The 23,443-nt window shown below is 36.8% G+C and overlaps 1 long non-coding RNA gene across 1 annotated transcript; it reads left to right on the top strand.

Moving 5' to 3' along the window:
- The first annotated feature begins 21,211 nt into the window (after positions 1 to 21,211).
- LOC127494489 (uncharacterized) lies at positions 21,212 to 22,487 on the top strand. The gene is made up of 3 exons (XR_007924894.1): positions 21,212 to 21,291; positions 21,393 to 21,527; positions 21,644 to 22,487. It is a non-coding gene; the product is annotated as an uncharacterized LOC127494489 (long non-coding RNA).
- The last annotated feature ends 956 nt before the right edge of the window (positions 22,488 to 23,443 follow it).

The raw sequence follows: 23,443 nt of genomic DNA, 5'->3' as shown, positions 1-23,443 counted from the left end.
TGATATTCCCTGGGTTCGTTATTTTGACAGATAAACACGTAAAAAGTCCAATTTATTGTGAAATATGAGCCTCAGCAACACTTGTTTGTTCGTGACTAAACTACGTAATGTCCATTTCATCTCTCGACACCGGAGGGCGCCCTATTTTTAACGGACTGTCTAGCAATCTATCAGCTTGTTAAGTCGTGACGTAAGGAATGCCGTTTCTGGGTCCAAGCCCCGGCTCATTTCACTTGAGAATGCCATCTCAACGGCTGTTTATCATGAGCACTATTTATTCATATTAAACATTTAACATTTTAAAGTTAAACATTTCAAATACTTACAGTCTACACAACAGTCTCCATGCTCACAGCGTCACAACATTAATATATTAACGATTTATAAAAGATGAATCACTGTCTGGCCATCTGGGATTTTGGTATGGAGATAAAGGTTATGACTATGATTTTTTGGAAGTATTACACCACATCGTGTGTGTATATTAGCACCGTTTGTTGCTTTCTTGTGGTAAGAGAGCGTTTGGACCCGGAGGCGCTGCTGCTTGACGTGTACAATGGACATTATATTTTAGCGAATTGCTCTGAGACCTTACATGTCACCATTTTAAGTCTGGATGTTCTGTAAAGAGCACATTCAGGGCTTTTCAGAGATACTAAATGAGATTTCACCATGAACACTCCCTCTCCATGGTCTTTCCAAATGGCTGACATCAATTTAGTGATCAAATTTAACACTTCAATAGAAAAAAATAGAATATTTTGTTATTATCTTTAACATCTGACTAATTTTCAAGTGGCTTGTCATAAATCAACAAAGGAAATGGTAGTCAGGAGGACATTATACAGCATGTAATATTCTTTTTTGTTAAGCACTTACTATTAGCATAACATTTGTGAGTGGTAGCTCAACATCACTTATTTCTTTTACTTATTAGAGTCTTCCACTGTTGTCTCCCTGCTGCCAAGTGTGGCCAACAGCACCATCATTTCAAGGTAATTTATATTCATATTCATCATATTACAAATCAACAAATGTGTACAAATCAGTCATTTCTTTTCATTCAGACGTGGCATTGCTGCTTTGAGTGTCTATGTAAGTAACCCTTTAAACTCAATGTAGCATGTTATTCATTAGTCATTTCTTTATAATATAAATATTCTCTCTGCATTGATGTTATCTTTATTAACAAGGTTTCATTCGTAAACACATTACACTGTCACTACAACATGATAATGTAGTATTGTGAGACAACAGACACATCACAGCTTGATTGAATAGCTAGAATTTGTGGAGCTGTGAATAAAGCAATATTGTTATTTAAAAAGTTTTTTTCTCCCTAGTAGATTGGATGTCACATTTTGTTAATTGTAACATTTATCAACTGTAAGGGGTAATCCACAGCTAGAAACAATGATTTAACAGTTTATGAATAAAAGTGAAAAAACTCTTTCCGCCCTCAATTGCGTAAGTAACTCTTAAATGTAATTTTAGTTAAAATTATATTAGTAGTGATTTTTTTTATTGACACTGTTATTTATGTAAATTATAATTGCCAATTTGCATTTAACAATGTAACTGACTTGATTTCTTTCTGTGTGTCTGTCCTGACCTGTCCTATCCTTTCCTGTCCATACCTTTATATTCTTTTCTCAAACCTTTATCTTGCTTACTCATTCAAACAAATGCCCCTTCCATCCTTTCTTCCGAACTGATAACTGGCCTGCCACATCAAATGCTGCTGCACTGCTTGCTGCTTTGCTTGCTCGCACTATAAACTGCACAATGCAAATTCAGATCTGCTTCTAACCCCTTATGCACCTAAGCTTAGCTTGCCAACGCATCTTTTTTTTAAAAAAAAGCCAGAACCCATGATTTTTGATCTATGATCATCTATAATTCCTGACACAATTTGATACACTCTGTTACATACTCAATACCACAAAGATTTACACCCAACTCACACCCTGAAAAATAATAATCTCCAACCACAGGTAAGAAAACTGTGCTGCATCTTCAGATATAGTAAGAGAGAGAGAGAGAAATTTACTTCTACACTGTTTTCATATTCTTGAAGGACCATTTATTTGAGGACTGCATAGACTTTTCGGCATAACTAATAAGATATATTAACTTTGAGTTCCATTTTATTTATAAGTATATATTTAATAATCAGTAATTAAATACATTATTCTTATATTTACTACATTTACTTCCCAGTTTTGAAACATCACCATGCCAAGAAAAGGAAAGAGGAGTGATTCTCAGAAACAGCGCAGAAAGGTAGAAGCTTCATTTGGCATCAACATTACGCCAAGAGAAGGGGAGAAAGGTGACGCCCAAAAGCATCGCAGAAAGGTAGAAGCTTCATGTGGCAATAATAGCAGCACCAACTCTGTGTCAGGTGTGAGTGATGTGAACCCTTACGTGCTGTCTGTGGCGGCATCCCACTGTCAAAGTGATGCAAGGTACAGTGATTACTCCAGTGGCCGTCAGTGTACTTGTAATGCATTAATGTTTCTTGCAGTGCACAATGAATGTAATGAGCTGCTCAGTTTGGATTTGGATCGCGTTTTACAGAAAGGTGATGCTTTGTATACTAGTGTCAAACAAACTCTGGAAGAAAAAGATAATTTTGTTGATAATTTTTTAAATTGTGACGAGCTCCCTAACGCTATTGAGACAAATGTGCACTGTTACAACATACTTAAACATCCCCAGAGGTTTGGATTTCTGCGAGACACGCCGGTTATCGGCGGGTATGAAAACCTTGAGAACACGCTGCAGTGTCTCAGAGCTGACGTGAGTGACGCGCTTCTTTTGTGTGGTGAGACGTGTATCGCTGTGTTCAGAGATCGCTTAGGGAGGTTTGGATATTTTGATTCGCATTGCAGAACGCCAGATGGTATGCATACAGATGAAATCACAGGTACTGCTGTAATGTTGACATTTTTACATTTAGAAGACATGGTAGAGAGGCTGCTTTTATTGTTCCAATGGTGTTTCTTACGGACAGATCAGGAGCAATTTAATCTAATGCCTGTGTCATTCATAAACATAACACCTGAAATGTGTCAAAGCAATGAAGTGTCCCTTGAGCATCTTGCACTTAATAATTTAGAGCCTTTTCATCCATCCATCTCTCCTGATAACACTATGCTAAACAGTGGTGAGAGTAGGCCTACTGTAGTTTCACAGGAGTGTGTTCAAGTCAGAGATCCAATTCAGTGGCCATCTGTGACTTCAGATAATGAAGCTGCATCAACTGATCATCCTTTTGATGAACAGAACCACACAAATGATCAAGATAATATGGTTACAACTAACGTCGCTGATAATTTAGAAACAGGTGAAAATGTTCCTCTCAGTGGAATTTCTCATGACACATTCTTGCATAGTCAATTTACTCAAAAGGCTCAAAATATGCAGGGTGCACATACTGGTTTAAAGCAACTGACAAAACTAAACAAGTCTCAAAGACAAAGGGTTTACAGAAAGAAATTGCACAAAAACACAGCACAAAGTCGAGATGACAACAAAAGCAAACAGATGAAAAGTTGTGACTACAAAAAAAGCACTGAATACAAGGAAAGACAAAAGAAAGCTATGAAGAATAAGTATCGAAATAATGTAAATTACAGAGAAAAGCTCAAACAATTGATGAAAGACAATTATAAAAATATTGATGAATATAGGTTGAGAAAAAAGGGTGAGATAATCAATAACTACAACAATGATGAAGAATTCCGGGAAAAACAAAAGAGCTATATAAGACAAAATTATTGTAAAAATGCACAATTCAGGGGAAAACAAAAAAGCTATATAATGAGAAATTACAGGAAAAATCCTAAATTTAAGGAGCAGCAGATGGAGTATATAACTGATAGATATTCAAAAGATACACTTTTCAGGCAAAAGCAAAAGGATAATTTTACAAGCAAACTGAAAAATGATTTGAACTTCTATGAACAAAGAAAAGAAAAGTTTAAACAACTTTATCACAATGATCCCCATTTTAGAGCCCGTCAGAAAGAATACTATTTATTCAAATCTCAAAAAAGAAATACACTTCAGGCACTTCTCAAGATACAGTGTGCAGAACACATACAGCGCAAATACAAAAAAATTGAACTCATGCGCCAGCAGAGAAAGATGTGCCTGAATAACCAGCAGGTTCAAATACATGATCCCGTGACATTACATGCATTAACAACATTTAGAGATGTAATAAAACAGGGACCAACGTATGTCTGCACATGCTGTGCTAGAGCACTTTTCTCTAATCAGGTGCGTATATGTGACCATGAAAACTATCAAAAGAACCCAACAGTTGTTTCACTTTGCTTGACTGGTAACTATATTCACATCTGCTCTGACTGTCCTGATCAATGTGTCTTGGAAGACAGGAACACAGAATGGATCTGTCACTGCTGCCATGATACGCTTTTGAGAGGTGTAATGCCAGATATTGCTGTAGCTAATAAGCTTAATTTCACTCCAATTCCGCCAGAGCTCTCTGATTTAAATATTTTAGAAAGACATGTTATTGCAAAGTACATTCCCTTTTCTAAAATTGTGTCACTTCCAAAGGGCCAACAGAAAGCTATAAAAGGAGCAGTTATTTCTGTTGCATCTGAAGTAGAAACAACGGTAAATAGTCTACCCAGACCAAGCAGTGAATCACAGCTTCTTACAGTGAAACTGAAAAGACGTCTGTGCTTTCAAGGTCATTATACATTCCAAACTATGAATATGCATAAGGTCTTGTCTGCTTTAGGAAAACTGAGAGAAATCCACTCAGAATATAAAGATATTGTTATTAACACTGAACTCTCAGCAGATGAAATGCTTAATGAACATGAACAGTCTACAAATGACCATAGTGAACATGATGAACAAATGGACATTGACAGCAGTGGCCCAAGTGAAAACACTGAACAACAGACAATAAACAAAACAATTGCAGTGGTGATCCTGAGACTACTGAAGAACAGCCCTCTGGTCTTATCTTGGATACATGTCTTCAGCCCCCAGATCTTGGCCAGCACCTGTTGTCTTATGATGATGGGATATTTTGCATTGCCCCAGCAGAGAGAAATGCACCTGTGAGCATTTTTAAAATTCCTAAACTTGAATCTATGGCATTTCCAGTGCAGTTTCCCGATGGCAGGAACACATTTGATGAGCCTGGTCGAGCAAAACATGTTTCCCCGAGCCGATACTTCAACACAAGACTATTCTCTGTAGATAATCGTTGTGCAAGAGACACAAGCTACATCTTCTTCTCCCAATTTGTTACAGAGTGTCATATGGCGAAATCTTCGATGTCCATTCAGCTGCGCAAATCAAAGCCCATGACTCGTGATGGACGCAGAATAAACTGTTCACTGCTGCAGGACAAACAGGAGTTAGAAAAACTTATGAATAATAAGGAGGCAACACGCTTCATGCAACCATTAAGAGGGACACCCGCATACTGGGAGAAAACTCTTCGTGATTTGTTCGCTATGCTGAGACAGTTGGGCACTCCCACATTCTTCTGTACGTTTAGCGCTGCTGAGATGAGATGGCCTGATGTGATTACTGCTATTAAAACACAACAAGGTGAAACTGTGAACTTTTCTGATTTAGACTGGTCACAAAAATGTGAAATCCTAAGAAGCAACCCAGTCACAGCCATGCGGATGTTTGAAAAAAGAGTTGAAGCCTTACTGAGAGATTTGATCAATTCACCTGCTCGACCTATCGGTGAGGTTATTGACTTTTTTTACAGAGTAGAGTTCCAACAGCGTGGTTCTCCACACATTCATTGCTTATTTTGGGTGAAAGATGCTCCAGAATTTGAAAAAGATCAAGACCAGGATGTGTGTGATTTCATTGATAAATACATCTCATGCAAATTACCAGACCCAAATGAAGACCCAGAACTACATAAAATTGTAAGTGAAGTACAGATGCACAGTCGTAATCACTCGAAATCATGTAGAAAAAACAAGAAGCACTGCAGATTTGGATTTCCTAAACCCCCCATTAACAGGACCATGATATCCCGCCCCAGGCCTCCTCCTGTAGATCAGTCTGATGAAGGGAATGAATCCGAGGAAATAAATTATGCCAGTGTTGCAAAAGAACAGCTACAGAAAGTGTGGGATCTACTGAATGACTCAACTCAGAGTTTTGATGATATTTCACAGCTACTTCATACAGTAAACATGACCTATGAACAATATGAAACACATATTGACACTGTGTCTACATCAAATGTAATATATATGGAAAGACGACCACAGGACTGCTGGGTAAATGGCTATAATCCATTGTTACTAAGAGCTTGGAATGCAAACATGGACATTCAGTTCATTCTGAACCCATACAGCTGTATCATGTACATTCTCTCATACATTTCAAAAGCTGAACATGAGATGAGCGATTACCTAAAGAGAGTGATAAAAGACTCAAGCAATGATAACCTGTCTGACCGCGAGAGCATGAAGCAGGTCATGAACGCATATTCAAAGAACAGAGAAGTCAGTGCTCAGGAGGCAGTCGCTCGCACATGCAGCCTGAAACTGAAATCATCATCACGTGCTGTCATATTCATACCTACTGATGACAACGCTGTAAAGATGAGTTTACCCATGAAGTGCTTGCAGGCCATGGATGATGACATAGAGAATGTGTGGATGACTGGATTGCCAGACAAATACAAGGCCAGACCAAACAGACCTGAATTTTGGAACATGTGCATGGCTGAATTTGCAAGTGAATACCGAATTGTCTATGGAAGACAGAAAAATGGTAAAAATGTATTGCGACTCCAAAATGATATGGGACACATACAGAAAAGAACGAGGGGAAAACCTGCTGTTATTAGATATGCCCGTTTCTCAGAGCAAAAACATCCAGAAAAATTCTATGGAACGCTTCTGAAACTTTACTTGCCATATCACTCAGATGAGCAGCTGAAGTCAGCCAGATTTCAGACATATGAATCCTTTTATTCATTTGCTTCAGTAAAACTACCAGGAACTGATGAAGTGCAGCGTGTGTGCAAGATTGTAAACGAAAACCGTGAGAAATTCGAAAAACATAATGAGGCTATAGAAAAGGCAATTGAGGATTTTGAACAAAATGGTCCAGTTGAAGATGCATGGACTACACTGGCACCTGCAAATGAACTGATCCGATTGGAGAGCATATTGGAACGTGAACCCACTGATCATAATGAAACGAATGAGCAAGAAGATATTCCTGAATACACAGCATCTGCCTCTCTCAGTAACACAGCTATGCCGGTAATGGAAACTGCCCAACTGAATCCTGCACAGATTCGCAAAATGTATCAGAGCTTAAATCAAACACAAGCTTCCGTATTTTATGCAGTTCGAGACTGGTGTAAAAGATGTGTCTCTGGTGAAAACCCACAACAGTTTTCATATTTCTTGAATGGAGGAGCAGGAGTTGGTAAATCGCATGTAATTAAATCTATTTATTCAGAAGCAACCAAGATTTTGCGTCGGCTTCCATGCATTCGAGAGCATACTGACATTTCCAAGCCAACCGTTCTTTTAACAGCATTCACAGGTACTGCTGCCTTTAACATCTCAGGTAAAACATTGCACTGTCTTCTGAAACTCCCAAGAAGCTTGAAGCCTCCATACCAACCCCTGGGAAACAGCTTGGATGAAATCAGGGCAGACCTTTCTAATGCACGCATTTTAATTATTGACGAAATATCTATGGTGTCAAAAGATTTATTTGCCTATGTGAACTGGAGACTGCAACAGATTAAAGGAAACCAGAAACCTTTTGGTGGATTATCTACATTAGCTGTAGGTGATTTTAATCAATTACCACCTGTGGGAAGAGCAAAACCACTCTGTGTGTATGAGGACCATGTGCTGGACTTCTGGAAAGATCATTTTCAAATGATAACACTTTCACAGATCATGAGACAGAGAGATGATCTTGCATATGCTGAGCTGCTCAACAGGCTGAGAGTAAAAAAGAAGCACGAGAAGCTGAATGATGCAGACAAATGCATGTTAGAAGCTGTCATAAGGTCCTCCCCTGAAGAGTGTCCCTCTGATGCTTTACACATTTATGCAACCAATAAACAGGTAGACAATCACAACACTGAAGCCATATCCTCTCGCTTTTCAAATATTATTAACATTGATGCACATGATTACAAAAAAGATCCACGAACAGGTGAAATGAAAAGACAAGCGGCACCATTAAAAGGAGACAAGCGTGACCTTATTGACAAACTACAGATTGATATTGGAGCACGAGTAATGCTTACAAGAAATATTGATGTAGAAGATGGACTGGTTAATGGTACTTTTGGCAAGGTGGCAAAGATAATAGCTCAGACCCGAGATGGTGTTACAATTGTTAATTTAATTGGTCTTCACTTGGATAATGTGACTGCAGGACAGAAACATCGCAACAAAGCACCTGATGGAGACGACAACATTGTCTATATTGAGAGGTCAGAGGAACCGCTTAAAAAAAAAGGGACAGTTCGAAGGCAATTTCCCATGAAGCTTGCTTTCGCATGCACCATCCATAAAGTGCAAGGAATGACAATTGATTGTGCCGTTGTTTCTCTGAAGCACATATTCGAACCAGGCATGGCATACGTTGCACTCAGCAGAACAACATCACTCAGTGGATTGCACATCACTGACTTTGATGAAAAGAAACTTTTCTGTGATCCAGAAATAAGTACCTCCTTGGAGAACATGCCAAAAGCAGATTTTCACAATATCCAGCCCATCCTAAACATTGTACAGGATTCCAAACTGAATTCAGCTTTTAAAATCATTCATCATAACACAGAGGGACTGGAGTGTCATATGGATGATTTAAAATGCCACCATGAACTTTTATTGGCTGATATTTTGTGCCTTACTGAAACACATCTGTCAGGTTCAGCTGTTCCTCCACATCTACATCTGGATGGATACACCATGTACAAACGCAACAGGCATGCTTCCTACACAAACTATGCACATTTGGCAAACAAGAATGGTGGTGGAGTGGCCATGTATGTAAAGAACAGCTTACAAGCTCGTCCTTTGATGTATATGCAAAATGTTACAGACCTGGAATATTTGGTTTTGAAGATAGAAGCCCCCAAACAAGCACTTCTTGCAGTAATCTACAGACCACCTAGTTATAATTTAACAGAGTTTTTGACTAATCTGAATGCCCTCTTGACATCTCTGGAGATCATTGATTTCAAGCCTTTAATTGTTTGTGGCGACTTCAATGAAGATGAGTTCTCTCATTGCAACAAACCTATTCTCAATTTGTTTGAAGATAAAGGATACACACAGCTAATCAGCACCGGGACAACAGAAAACAACACTCTCTTGGACCCTGTGTTCATAAGCGGCGCACACTCAAATGTCAGAGCTGGAGTACTACAGACATATTATAGCTATCATGATCCTGTGTATTGTGTTTTAGAATAGATACAAATCTGCATTCAACATTGCTATTGATTTTAATAATAAAGCTAATACAAATGCAAATAAATTCAATAGATATTATTACACTGTTTACTTTGTGTCTACTTCTTGTGTGCATGTGTGTATGTATGTGTTAGATATAGACTGTGTGTGTGTGTGTTAGATAAAGAATGAATGGAGAGTGAATGTCCTTTCCAAGGATCGCCACCTTGACGTGGTGGAGAGGCTTGAGTGTTCCAGTGATCCCAAGAGTGAGTTATTCTGGAGCTTTTTACTTCAGTTTGGCACACTTAAGGGTGAGGGTCCAGACTAAGTGCGATCCAAATAGGCATTTACTGAATAAAATTATATTTTAAATATAATTACTTGATTTTGTCTTTCTTGATCATTTTACAACAATAAAAATTGTGTGGCCATGCAAAATTGATCCATTCAATTATAAAAAATATTTCAGACATGCATGTATATCAGAGATGGCCAACTTCAATAGTGACGAGGGCCAACATTTTTTCTCCTTGATACCAGGGGGCCAGATTACTAATCCACACTCACACCTTTTACACTGTCTTAATCAGTTTACTTTTTAATAAGGGAAATCAATGTACAATTAATTTATTTTTTTTAAAAGATTTTATGAACTGTTAAACTTCTGCAATTTTGCTAATACAAATGGGAAACTTGTTTTCAGTTGACAAGCAATATTACTCCAACAAGCAAATGTAAACATCTTAATTGCATTATCTGTAAATTTGCAACAAATGTACAGAAGTCCTATTTTTGATTACAAGCCTAGAGAACAACTAAGCCTCGTTAAAAAGTGCTTACTTAAAAAATAGTTGTTCCATATGGCATTACTATAATCCACATCCACATATTACCATGAAAAATACCATTTTTGAAAAATGTGTAAGAACATAATAAGTGCATACATTTCTGTCATTCATTTGGCAATGATAGATAGATAGATAGATAGATGAGAAGTGATAGATGAGAAGAGAGATAGGTGAGTGATAGATAGATGACAGATAGATAGATAGATAGATAGATAGATAGATAGATAGATAGGTAGATAGATGAGTTTATGAGTTTATGAGTTTGAATGAGTTTAGATAGATAGATAGATAGATAGATAGATAGATAGAGAACAGATAGATGAGAAGTGATAGATAGATAGATGATAGATGAGTTTATGAGTTTGAATGAGTTTAGATAGATAGATAGATAGATAGACAGATAGACAGACAGATAGATAGATAGACAGACAGACAAATAGAGAGAGAGAGAGAGAGTTTAAATGAGTTTAAATGGCAGTAATAGTACATAGAATGGCAGCTTCATTGAGTCTAATGGGCTTCAGTGTGTTTAAATTTGAATTTTTGACAGTTGGAGTTTGATGGAATGTTCAGATTTTCAATGTAAGTCAATGGGAGTTTTTTCCAGTTTTAATCAGCATTTTTAGGAAAACCATAAGTCGGATCAGTCTGAAAAGATATAGCAACTCGAGTCAGAACAGTCTGGAGGTCTAGTCCGAGTTTGGTGGTTGTAGCTTGAACAGTCTAGGAGGAGTAGCAGGGCAAAATTTAGTCTAAGAAAAATAAGCTTAAATAGAATATCAATAAGTTGGCTTTTTCAAGCCAACTTAATAATAAGTTTAAATAGCATTACAATAAGTTGGCTTTTTCAAGCCAACTTAATAATAAGCTTAAATAGAAGAACAATATGTTGGCTTTTTCAAGCCAACTTAACTAGATAAAAAAGTTTTAACTTTAAGTTGGCTTGAAAAAGTCGGTCCAGAAAGTTTAAAGTAGTTTATAAAGTTTGAAAGTTTTCAGTTCGAAAGTTTTGTTTTAGTTTAGTAGTTTTGAGATAGATAGATAGATAGATAGATAGATAGATAGATAGAGTCAGGATAATCAAGGTGGTTGCTAGGGTGTTATGTGGTTGCTAGGGTACGCGGGGTGGTTGCTAAGGTGTTGCTATGCGGTTGCTAGGGTACTCGGGGTGGTTGCTATGCGGTTGCTAGGGTACTCAGGGTGGTTGCTAAGGTGTTGCTATGCGGTTGCTAGGGTACTCGGGGGTGGTTGCTAAGGTGTTGCTATGCGGTTGCTAGGGTAATCGGGTGGTTGCTAAGGTGTTACTATGCGGTTGCTAAGGTACTCGGGGTGGTTGCTAGGTTGTTGCTATGCGGTTGCTAGGGTACTTGGGGTGGTTGCTATGCGGTTGCTAAGGTGTTCTGGGTGGTTGCTATGTTGTTGCTATGCGGTTGCTAGGGTACTCGGGGTGGTTGCTAAGGTGTTGCTATGCGGTTGCTAGGGTACTCGGGTGGTTGCTAAGGTGTTGCTATGCGGTTGCTAGGGTACTTGGGGTGGTTGCTATGCGGTTGCTAGGGTGCTCGGGGTGGTTGCTAAGGTGTTGCTATGCGGTTGCTAAGGTACTCGGGGTGGTTGCTAGGTTGTTGCTATGCGGTTGCTAGGGTACTTGGGGTGGTTGCTATGCGGTTGCTAAGGTGTTCTGGGTGGTTGCTATGTTGTTGCTATGCGGTTGCTAGGGTACTCGGGGTGGTTGCTAGGGTGTTGCTATGCGGTTGCTAGGGTACTCGGGGTGGTTGCTAAGGTGTTGCTATGCGGTTGCTAGGGTACTCAGGGTGGTTGCTAAGGTGTTGCTATGCGGTTGCTAAGGTGTTCTGGGTGGTTGTTAGGTTGTTGCTATGCGGTTGCTAGGGTACTCGGGGTGGTTGCTAGGGTGTTGCTATGCGGTTGCTAGGGTACTCGGGGTGGTTGCTAAGGTGTTGCTATGCGGTTGCTAGGGTACTCGGGGTGGTTGCTAGGGTGTTGCTATGCGGTTGCTAGGGTACTCTGGGTGGTTGCTAAGGTGTTGCTATGCGGTTGCTAGGGTACTCGGGGTGGTTGCTAAGTTGTTGCTATGCGGTTGCTAGGGTACTCGGGGTGGTTGCTAAGGTGGTGCTATGTGGTTGCTAAGGTATCCTGGGTCCTTGCCAGGGTAGTCCTATGTGGTTGCTAAGGTACTCGGGCTAGTTACTAGGATGTTGCCAGATTGATTTGTGTGGTTGCCATGGTGTTCTGGTTGGCTGCTATGCGGTTGCTAGGTTGTTCTGGGTGGTTGCTATGGGATAGATAGATAGATAGATAGATAGAGTTTGATAGATAGACAGAAACAGATATAGATAGATAGATTTAGATAGATTTAGATAGAAAGATAGATAGAAAGATAGTTAAATAGATTTAGATAGAAAGATAGAAATAGTCAGATAGATAGATAGATAGATAGAAAGATAGATAGATATAGTTTTATAGATAGATAGATTTAGTTTGATAGAAAGATAGATAGATTTAGATAGACAGAAACAGATATAGATAGAAAGATATAGATAGATAGATTTAGATAGATAAATTTAGATAGAAAGATAGAAATAGTCAGATAGATAGATAGATAGATAGATAGAAAGATAGATATAGTTTGATAGAAAGATAGAAATAGTCAGATGATAGATAGATAGAAAGATAGATAGATAGATTTAGATAGAAAGATAGATTTAGTTTGATAGAAAGATAGATAGATTTAGATAGAAAGATAGAAATAGTCAGATAGATAGATAGATAGATAGATAGATAGAAAGATAGATATAGTTTGATAGAAAGATAGAAATAGTCAGATGATAGATAGATAGAAAGATAGATAGATAGATTTAGATAGAAAGATAGATTTAGTTTGATAGATAGATAGATAGATTTAGATAGAAAGATATACATAGAAAGAGATAGATAGAAAGATATATATAGATAGATTAGAAATATTAGAGTTTGGTGTTTGTAGCTTGAACAGTCTAGGAGGAGTAGCAATTAGAAATTTAGTCTAAGAAGAATAATAATAAGCTTAAATAGAAGAACAAGAAGAAGAAGAATTACAGTAAGTTGGCTTTTTCAAGCCAACTTAATAATAAGCTTAAATAGAAGAACAATATGTTGGCTTTTTCAAGCCAACTTAATAAGTTTAAATAGCATTACAATAAGTTGGCTTTTTCAAGCCAACTTAATAATAAGCTTAAATAGAAGAACAATATGTTGGCTTTTTCAAGCCAACTTAATAAGTTTAAATAGCATTACAGTAAGTTGGCTTTTTCAAGCCAACTTAATAAGTTTAAATAGCATTACAGTAAGTTGGCTTTTTCAAGCCAACTTAATAAGTTTAATAAGCATTTCAGTAAGTTGGCTTTTTCAAGTCAACTTAATAATAACTTTAAGAAGCATTACAATAAGTTGGCTTTTTCAAGCCAACTTAATAATAAGCTTAAATAGAAGAACAATATGTTGGCTTTTTCAAGCCAACTTAATAAGTTTAAATAGCATTACAATAAGTTGGCTTTTTCAAGCCAACTTAATAATAAGCTTAAATAGAAGAACAATATGTTGGCTTTTTCAAGCCAACTTAATAAGTTTAAATAGCATTACAGTAAGTTGGCTTTTTCAAGCCAACTTAATAAGTTTAAATAGCATTTCAGTAAGTTGGCTTTTTCAAGTCAACTTAATAATAACTTTAAGAAGCATTACAATAAGTTGGCTTTTTCAAGCCAACTTAATAATAAGCTTAAATAGAATATCAATATGTTGGCTTTTTCAAGCCAACTTAATAAGCTTAAATAGAAGATCAATATGTTGGCTTTTTCAAGCCAACTTAATAAGTTTAAATAGCATTACAATAAGTTGGCTTTTTCAAGCCAACTTAATAACAATAAGTTTAATAAGCATTTCAGTAAGTTGGCTTTTTCAAGCCAACTTAATAATAAGTTTAAATAGCATTACAGTAAGTTGGCTTTTTCAAGCCAACTTAATAATAAGCTTAAATAGAATATCAATATGTTGGCTTTTTCAAGCCAACTTAATAATCTTAAATAGAAGATCAGTAAGTTGGCTTTTTCAAGCCGGTGTTGCTAGGCGGTTGCTAGGGTGTTCTGGGTGGTTGCTAGGCGGTTGCTATTGTAACCTGGGTGGTTGCTAGGCGGTTGCTAGGCAGTTAGTAAGGTACTTGGGGCAGTTGCTAAGGTGTTGCTAGGCGGTTGCTAGGGTGTTATGAGTGGTTGCTAGGCAGTTGCTAGGTGGTTGCTATGATGTTACTAGGTGGTTGGTAATTGTCACAGATGGTTACTATGGTGTTGATATAGATTTCTTAGCATGTTCTTAGCCCACTTTAGCACTTAGCTAATCACTATTAGCATGTAGCTATTTACTGCTAGCATGTTTAGCATGTTGGAAATCCAGTTTGCTAGCATGAGTCAAAAGAGCCAACCGCCATGTCTCTACGATGCTCTGATGCAGAGATATAGGTCTTGCTAAACGGTTGCTAGAGTACTCTGTTTGGTTGCCAGGGAGTGGCTTAGCAGCTGCCAATGATGATACACTAAAGGCTGCTTGCCAATATAAGCCAACCGCCATGTCCCTACGATGCTCTAATGCAGAGATATAGGTCTTGCTATACGGTTGCTAGGGTAGTCTGTTTGGTTGCTAGGGAGTGGCTTGGAGAGAGAGAAAGGGTTCTAAGGCCCTGCATGTGTGTGCGTATGTGAGAAATAATATTTTTTAAATTGCCGTTTTATGAAAAAATACATTTAATTTTTCCACTTATGCCATTTTTTTAACAACGCCCTTACCCTTACTGACAATAAAATGTGGCATTATAAGCCCACTGAATCCGAGTATGCTCTCTCTCAGCCATATGACCTGCAAAGTTTTTTCTCTGGTGTGTGTTGGGGTGGGACACATAGGCTAGCTGAAGAAGATTGGTGTGTGACTTGAGATGATAGATCTGCACAGTTTTGTTCTAAAGAAATACTGCAGGTAGAGGTGGAAGTAACGAATTACAACTACTCACGTTACTGTAATTAAGTAGTTTTTTTCAGGTTTTTGTACTTTTTTGAGTACATTTTTAAATCTGTAATTTTACTTGTACTTAAGTACAAATGAAGCTAAGTAATCTACTTCGCTACTTGTAAAATCACATTCCGTTACTGAGTACGCCTACAATTTGAATTAATATTGAAACCTTTGACCAGCATATTTGTAGCCAATAAATTTATCCGATCGTAAAAGGACCAATGAAAATTCTCATTCTCTCATCTCCCAGACAGCAAGTTTGACACACACCCGCCTCCTCCTGCTGTCACTCGTTTCAGTTACAGTGCAGGATTACAGGTATTGCGCATAAATGTAATCATACCCGCGGGTTTCAATGGCGTATTTTAATTACAAATGTCAAGAGCGCATTATTGTAACGCGAGAGCACATTCATGTAATAGCCAAAGCGAGCTCTCAGTGAACTGCCTCTCCTCTCACTCAGATGAGTGCACGGTCTGTGTAGTGTGCAATCGCGAACCTCTCCGTGCTCTTAAAGTAAACATTGTCAAAAGTTAACAACACTTATCATACACTTCCATGCCTGGCCGATGAAAATGCTACAGGAAATCGTATTGGCTGTAAGTGAAATACACTATAAAGTCTTTCAACAAACAAAAGTGGATCTTTAATTTTTTTACAATGTAAATGTATGTTTCAGAATGGGGCATTTGTATGATTTGTACATATAAATAAAATAGTCTGTCTAACTTAATGTTATAAAGAGACCAGAATAATTTTTGTGTGCAAAAACAAAATTAACTACTTTATTCAACAATTTCCTCTATACGTGTCACTCTCTGATGCTGCTCATGTGAGCACCACGACACATGCGTGTGATGCTGATGCAGAATCTGGCCAATAATGAGCCGACGTTCTGACGTAGAACCTGGAAGTGCTGCACTATGTTTACTAAGTGAACAGTGTCAGAGACTGACATGGAAGAGAAGAAATTGAATAAAGTCGTTTTTTTTTTTTTTTTTTTTTTTTTTTGAAATACAAAAAGTATTCTCATTGCTTCATAACATTAAGGTTGAACCACTGCAGTCACATGGACTATTGTCTTTACTACCTTTCTGGACCTGGAATGTGGTAATAATGTTGCTGTCTATGGAGGGTCAGAAAGATCTTGGATTTCATCAAAAATATATTCATTCGTGTTCCAAAGATGAACGGAGGTCTTATGAGTGTGGAACAACATGAGACTGTTACGAGTCTTGTACTTTTTGAAGCTTGAAAATAATGATTGCCTTGACAAAATGGATGGACATAAAAATTAGATTTTAAAATATCTATATGGCAGTATACAATATGTGGTGGTTTTCCCCATGGTATTTAAAATGATACTGAATATTGATTATTTTCAAGGTATTGTATTGAAGTTAGAAATTCCAGTATCGTGACCAGTAATTCGTGCACTTCATGAATAAGGTGAAAGTGCTTTGTTAAATGTAGCTATTTTCTACTTAGATCTATGATTTGATTGAATATTGTTTGGTAATTCATTAAATATCGCCAGCTAAAAAGTAGTTATTAATTTGAGTAGTTTTGTAGAAAAGTAATTTGTACTTTTACTCGAGTACTTTTTTGACACCAGTACTTCTACTTGTAATTGAGTATTATTTCAGCAATGTAACAGTACTTGTACTTGAGTACAAATTTTCAGTACTCTTTCCACCACTGACTGCAGGTTAGTCATACACAAATACAACTTTAAACTGATAATAATGTACGATACTCTCTCTGTGTTTGTGTCAGAACATGGGAGCGGAGCGCAAGCTCAAACCCTTGTGAGTAGTTATATGCTGCACCTTCTGTCAAAATGATGGATCGTGACCTTTGACCTTTCTGACCCCTGTGACCCTTGGGGCCACCCACGACGTTCCCCTCCCCCACGGACCACCCACAAAGTTTTCCCATCCCCCTACCATGGTTGACCGTAGTATCACCCCAATGACCTTTGACATTGTTGGTGATCCTCCGGGGCCCGATATGACCTTTGTCCACATATTTTGAATAGCGATGTTGCCCTGTGAACCTCTGGACATCTTCTGGGTGATCAAATGGCAGACGGATGATTTTAAGGCTTTTTGAACTCTGACACGCCATATTTGAGGGTGTGATGTGATGGCATCCGCATTCCAGCTTGCTTGTGGTCATTTTATGATGCTCTCATCTCTCTGTCTGTGCAAACGATAAGCAACACGAATCTAGAAACAGTTGGATCAAAATAACAAAAGAATAAACATGGTATATTTTATGAAATAAAAAAATCGGTTGAGTCACAAGCTTTAAAATGGGGTCGAATTTTATTGCATGGGTTTGCTAGTGGTTAAAAGAATGAGCCATAAAACAGTAATAAGTTTAAATCGTATTTACAATATTCACAGAAAACTTTAAAACATCACAATAAAGTCAGGAAAAGATTTCCTCGTGCAATGATGTTCGAATGAAATTGGTTTACAAATGCTTATGAAATATAAAACACACAAAATGATGTTCATCAAGTAGCTGAATTTTCATTTTAACTTTGTCAAAGCATAAGAGGTTTTTGTGGACATGTCCATGTTTTTGTGGAGACCTTCCATTGACATGACTATTTTTTATCACTTATCCCTAAACTCCAACATCACAGTAATTCAAAGAGTTGATTACTATAAATGGTGTTTAGTATATTTAGTATATTTCAAAAAGTTCATTGAATAACATTCACTTCTTTTAAAAGTTTATAAATAAATTGTATAAAATTAAACATGCTTCTAAAACAGTATTAAACATTTATTTATAAAACAACTCATGTTTTTTCAGAGAGCAGGGGAAAAAAACACTCCTTACTTTTTTTTGATGTCCTTAACACGAATGCAATGAAGTCTAAAAATCTCTCTCTCTCTCCAAGTAACTTCTAAGCGACCGTAATGTGAAACCTGAGAAAAATGCTGTTTTCTCAAAGCAGAGGGTGATGGGGTAGAAAAATGTTTACAGACTAATTTCCCACGAAAGTCTGGATGCATTTGGAATTTTTGCAAACATATGTCGCCTCAACATATGTTTTTAAATACTTCATTTATTCTATGGGTACCTGAGGCCTTTTCGGATCGTAAAAACAATGTTTGAGCTAAGCAAACACATGTGACTTAACCATTTTATTCACTCTGCCCGCTATAAGATCGCTATGGACCTCTGCAAGTCGTGGTGGATAATTCAGTTGGTGATTTTATTCTATATAAAACTATAAGCTAAGTAGATAAATAAAACCAACAACCTAATATGTTGTCCCTCACGCTCTTATAGTTTTTATTAAAACTGAATAACCATTAGCAGTGTGAGACAAAACAGAATGCTCTGGAATGTTTACGTCTGTCGTCTTATACAAACTCATCTGTGTCAGAGCTGTCACGCGTATTTTAAAAGTTTGTTTAAATAACATCTTGCCAGGGAGATTGTCACCTTTCACATATGGAAAAAATCCTTTCCAAAAGCATCTTCTGTTGTCTTTCGGTTGCCCTCTGACATTTAGGGTGTTGTATTCTTCCTTTTCACCCCGGGGGTGAAAAAATGGAAAAAACACCTGGTCTTTCAGATACAATATATAGAGCTCTGGTGCCATCTCTTGGTTATTGATGAAAATGGCAATCTCTTTAGATTTTAAAATGGAACTCAAAATTATTTGACTAAAAAAGAAAAATTAGTTCTGTATGATAAAACATTCAGTATATTTTCTGTTTAAAACTCTCTTAGACTTTGATATAATGTTTCGTACGTAGATTTTTTAAAACAGTTTCTACCCCAATAAGTCAAATGTGTATATATACACACACACACACACACATTCTCTAATATCTATCTATCTATCTATATATATATATATATATACATACATATTCTCTAATATCTATCTATCTATCTATAAATATATATATATATTTATATATATATACATACATAGTCTCTAATATCTATCTATCTATAAATATATATATATATATATATATATATATACATACATAGTCTCTAATATCTATCTATCTATAAATATATATATATATATATATATATATATATATATATATACACACAAACACACACACACACACACGCAATTGTCTAACATCTATATTCTAACCTACATATCTTGTTATACATTTCCATATAGTAATATCATGGTATAGGGTTCTATCAATGTAGATCAAACGTAATTTAAATTAAAAAAAAAAAATCGCTATACAATATTCTAAACATGATATGCAAGCAATTATCTGGTGAGTTAATTTCTTTAACACATGCTCACCCCCCAACGTGGAAAAACAAAACAAGCCTCCGTCCCCTGCTGTGGGTTGTCTTTATATAAGTCGGCCTGTTTCATATCTTAGCTACACTTTTCTGCGAGTTAAACGAAATCTTCTGCCGCTTTTTCTCCAGTCTCGAAAAAGATGACAACGATCGGTGAGTTTCTTTTTTAATATTTAAGCTGTGGCTTTTGAAATGCATGTGTTTTAGTAAGCATGGATGTATTTCATTGAAAAGAGGAAAAAAAGTTTCTACCGATTTATCATTAATTTTTCTAGGTCATACTACGTACCAGCTAACGATAGCCTATATTTAAATGAAAGATTGTTTTTCTGTAATGACGATCTACATTTTCTTAACATTATTGTTTAATGACCTATGTTTGTTATTCACTCAACATAATTGTTTTCATAATTGGCGAAAGCTTTATTCATCTTTTTGTTGTCTGTTTGACTTTTCTGTTTTTATGCGTTGATATTTATGGACTAGCTTGTTAAGATTGCATCGTTATGTTTGTCACGAATTACCCATCCGGTTGTTATTGACAACCAAGACAACGCAACGTCATAACTCTGCGTGTGTAGACCATGGCGACGTATAATTCTATGAGATAAAATGTAGTTTTTTCATTCCGATTACGCTTTGTACATGTAGTTTCTCATACACGCTAAGCAAGGTGTTAATGATCCTGTGATTTTACAGTTGTGTTTAAACTGCTAGTGATCTTTTTTTTTTTTTTTTTTTTTTTGCTGCGCTGTTTTAATTGAGATAAATTCTGGTTTAATCTGTTTTAAATGTTATATATTTCACATACTATTTTTTTTTACCTTTTTCATTTTGTAAATGTTAAACATAATATTAGCCATTTAATAAAATTTTTGCTTCTGTTAAAAGTATGCTTGGGTTCTGTATTGTTGTTTCTACATTGAACCACGAGATGGCGACAAACTGCTGCTTTTTTGCTGCTCTGTTTTAATTTAGATAAATTCTGGTTTAATCATTGTTTTAATTGAGATAAATTCTGGTTTATTGTTAATTGTAATGTTTGAATATGAATCTTATTATTTGTGTAAATTCATAACAGGCTTTTTATATATTTAATAGGATCAAATGTTGAACAGGATGCATTCACTGTCATAAATCTCTGTAAGTGCATATTTTATTTATTTATTTTATTTATTTATACAAAATTAAATTTACCAATTTGTTATTTGTTTACAGTGACGGGAACCCCAGATGACGTACATGTCTCAGACACAGGTTTTTTTTGTTTTTTTTTGGTCTTTTAATAATATTATATAATGTTAATGTAAAATATTAATCATATTTATCTTTTATAGAAATAGCACTTCTAGTGACACAACCAGGGTTTATTGATCTGATGCAGGATTTTGAAGAACACGGTCCTAGCACCAGCGATGCTGATAGGATAAGAGACGCCCTGCCTACTTACACGGCAGCGAGATCTCCGGCTGAACAAATCAGTACTGCTGAACTGGTAGACCTCACGTCAGATTCAGACGAAGAGTCTGAGGTGTGCGTCAATGTACCTCCCAGGAAACGGAAAAACATAGATGACTCTACCACATACCAAACTCCTCAGGTTAAGCTAATTAACAGTAAGGCTATCTTTATTTTATTATTTTATAGAAATTTCTACGAGTACTAGTTTTTGATGTTTTATTTATTTATTTATTTTTTTTATTTTTTTATTTTACAGATAGAGGCATCGGCTGTGCTGAACAAATAATCAAGCTCACATCAGATTCTGACATAGAGTCTGACGTATCCATCATTGAACCTCAGAGGAAACGGAAACACATAATAGGATCTAATTCACATCAAACTCCTCAGGGTAAGACTATCTTATTTTCAGATTTACACTTATAGTTATCAACGTATTCCACAGCATAACAACCATTAATGTGGAAAATCAGTTTTTTTAATGGTTTTTAAAAATATTCTATACAGATAGACACGGCAGCAGCGTGGATGATATTTTAACATGGACGGAATCACAGGTCGTCGAATGGGATCGTTTGTCATGGACCAGTGATCGATACGATGAGGCTACAGTGAGAGCCAGGCAGACGCCGTATCCTTTTTACGTAGCGACGAAGGAAGAAGAAGAAGCTGAAAAAGAAGAAGTGCGGGGGACGGAGAGCAGAAATGATGTGCAGGATGATATTCGGACTCTGTGTCGTGAAATCATTAAAAGATTAGATGACCAGGCCATAGAGAAATGTAACAGTACATCCGCCATTAATAGGCGTTTTGATGAACTTAATAGCAGATTGGATGACATTAGTATCAGATTGGATGGTCACTTCAAAGAGAATCAAAACAGAATCGCCTCTGAATTTTTAGCAATTCATAACAAATTGGATTACCACTTTCAAATAAATTGTGACAGAATAGCGTCAGCGTTTTTTGAAGTTCATAACAGATTGAAGCATCTTAATGCATTGGTTCCTGAAATATTAGACCGTTTATATCAGCTGAATCAGTCATTAGAGGAATCTCTCCATAGATTGCAGACATGTGTCGAAGAGAATCATGAGCGTATCCTTAGAGAATTAAATGATCAGTTGAGAGAAAGACAATTAACCGTTAGTCTTCTCAGCGCCATGGTTACCTGCGCACATCCAAGTTAGAAATGTATGATGGATTATGTATTAGCTACATCTGATTGTAGTACCTTTTTCAGAACAGACATGTCATGATTTTTCTGTTTGTAGTACCTTTATTTGTGTTTTTTCTTTAATTTTGTGATATTGCATATTATGTTTTCATTTTTGGCCTAAAAATAAAGATTAAAAATGGATGCAGAGAAATCTTTTTCCACAGCTGAAGCACCCAACTGTCAACCAGATCAAACTCTCTCAGACTTGTTACAGAGCATGCTTGAAATACAAAATGCAAATCCGCATCTCTTGTGTGAAAGATTACAACAACTGAAAAATATGTATCCAGATTTTGTAGAAACAACTTTTAATGATGTACCATTACAACAAACTTCTAATTTGGATCATTTGCAATCGTCTATTGACCAATTTCCTGATATTAATTTGTCTGAACGATTACAGATATTATTAAACACATGCAACATACGTTTCGCACAAGACAGCGGGGCTTTGAATAATAGTCACAGATCAACAGGTAACGCATCTACTGTCACGGCTCGGTCTGCAGTTCCGGTGCGACCGTCAACCAGCAATGCAGCACCCCCCACAGGTACGTCACGACTAACACAACCAAACATTGATACTTTGATTCGTGAGGGTGGGGAAGTAAATGGTTACCATATATTACCGAGACCCCGTTTCAATAGCGTACAATTGCGAAGACCGTTGAATCTGAGAGAGATTAACTCTACAGATTTAGCGTCGTACCACATTTTTTTACACGATGCTTTTAGCGAAATAGTGGCATTTGCTAGAGACATTGGCGGTGATGCTAGTGTGATCAATATGTCCCTTACAGGGTCTTCTCTGTCATCACCCATTCAAACCATTTTAACAGATCGGAATAATTACGATGTCAATCTATTTACCGATCAAATTGAGAGAGTTTTACAAAGTAATGAACAGATATTGACGGACGATGCAGTCGCGGTCGAAGTTGACGTGGCCATGAACAGACAAGGAGGCGGTCGTCGTAAACTTACTGATTTAGCGCTTGATCAGGTCATCAAACGCAAAAAGATGTCATTATTTTCACCCACGAATATATCAAATAAATTATGCTTCTCTATCTGCCTTGCGCGTTTCC

This window comes from Ctenopharyngodon idella, chromosome 2 (genome assembly GCF_019924925.1).
Source record: "Ctenopharyngodon idella isolate HZGC_01 chromosome 2, HZGC01, whole genome shotgun sequence".
NCBI classification, from domain to species: domain Eukaryota; kingdom Metazoa; phylum Chordata; class Actinopteri; order Cypriniformes; family Xenocyprididae; genus Ctenopharyngodon; species Ctenopharyngodon idella.
This window is presented reverse-complemented; position numbering and strand designations above follow the sequence as displayed.